The 1,314-nt window shown below is 41.6% G+C and overlaps 1 pseudogene; it reads right to left on the reverse strand.

The window, feature by feature from the left end:
• Positions 1 to 762: 762 nt before the first annotated feature.
• On the reverse strand, positions 763 to 880 carry LOC124621184 (annotated as a pseudogene).
• Between the last annotated feature and the right edge of the window lie 434 nt (positions 881 to 1,314).

The following is a 1,314-nucleotide window of genomic DNA, read 5'->3' on the forward strand; positions in this document are numbered from 1 at the left end:
GATAATTAATTCAACTGGGAAAGAAGAAACTATATAATCACAGAAAATGAATCAGAAAAAATGGAATGCTGACTTTTATGCTGACTTTTAAAAATAAAGTGTACAGATTGTACAGAACTACACACCAAACATGACTAGATGAAAACTGAAAATCTGAGGAAGCACGGGAAAGCTAGACATCCTCTACAGGAGAATTAAAGAATCCTCTGGAGCAAACTGGAGCGACTGTGATAATATCAAGGTCTCAGAAGGCAAGCCAGCACTTACAAAAGGATTATTTGCTGAAATGTAGAAGGAATACATAGAAGGGCTATTCAACGAAAAGGAATTAGGAGACATAGCAGACTAAGATGAGATGCGATTAAAGTTGCTGTGAGAAAAGAAATTACCGTCATAATTCCATACTAGGTATCTGCAATAGACGACATTCCCTTAGTTATTTAGTCCTTGGAGGAAGCAATCACCTCAAAACATTTCCAACTTGTATGCTAGTTATATGTCACAGGAAAAATGCCCTCAGGGCTGAAGAAGAATATTAAACTAAACTAAAACTGAACTCCGTCCGAACAGGCCATGAAGGCCCAACTGTACCGACCGGCCGCCGTGTCATCCTCAGCCCACAAACTTCACTGGATGCGGATATGGAGGGGCATGTGGTCAGCACACCACTCTCCCGGCCGTTGTCAGTTTTCGTGACGGGAGCCGCTACTTGTCAATCAAATAGCTCTCAGTTTACCTCACAAGGGCTGACTGCACCCTGCTTGCCAACAGCGCTGGACAGACCGGATGGTCACCCATCCAAGTGATAGTCCAGCCCGATAGCGCTTAACTTCGGTGATCTGACGGGAACCGGTGTTACCATTGCGGCAAGGCCGTTGGCGGAAGAAGAATTTAATAAACCCAATTCTAAAAAAGACAGTTGAAGACAGGCATGAATATTACTGAAGTATCTGTTCAGTAAGTCATGTTTGCAAGATACTAACATGATTATTCTTGGGAAAAATGGAAAGATATATAGAATCCATCTTAGGGAAGGCGATTTTGGTTCCCAGAAAAGAGTACGAACGTGCGAGGAGATGTTGACTGCACCTCTTGTCTTAAACGATTGACTGTAGGAAGACAAACCTAGGTTGATAGCATTTGCAGATTTTGGAACAGATTATGACAGTGTTGTTATCTAATTAAACTTTAAAAATTTGAAAGTCGATTTCAAAATATTCTGGCTGGAGTTTGGTTTGTACGGAAGCGAAACGTGGACTGCAAACTTTACACACAACAAGGTATCAGGAGCTTTCGACATGCTGTGTTATGAAA

The sequence above is a fragment of the Schistocerca americana genome, chromosome 6, assembly GCF_021461395.2.
Source record: "Schistocerca americana isolate TAMUIC-IGC-003095 chromosome 6, iqSchAmer2.1, whole genome shotgun sequence".
NCBI classification, from domain to species: domain Eukaryota; kingdom Metazoa; phylum Arthropoda; class Insecta; order Orthoptera; family Acrididae; genus Schistocerca; species Schistocerca americana.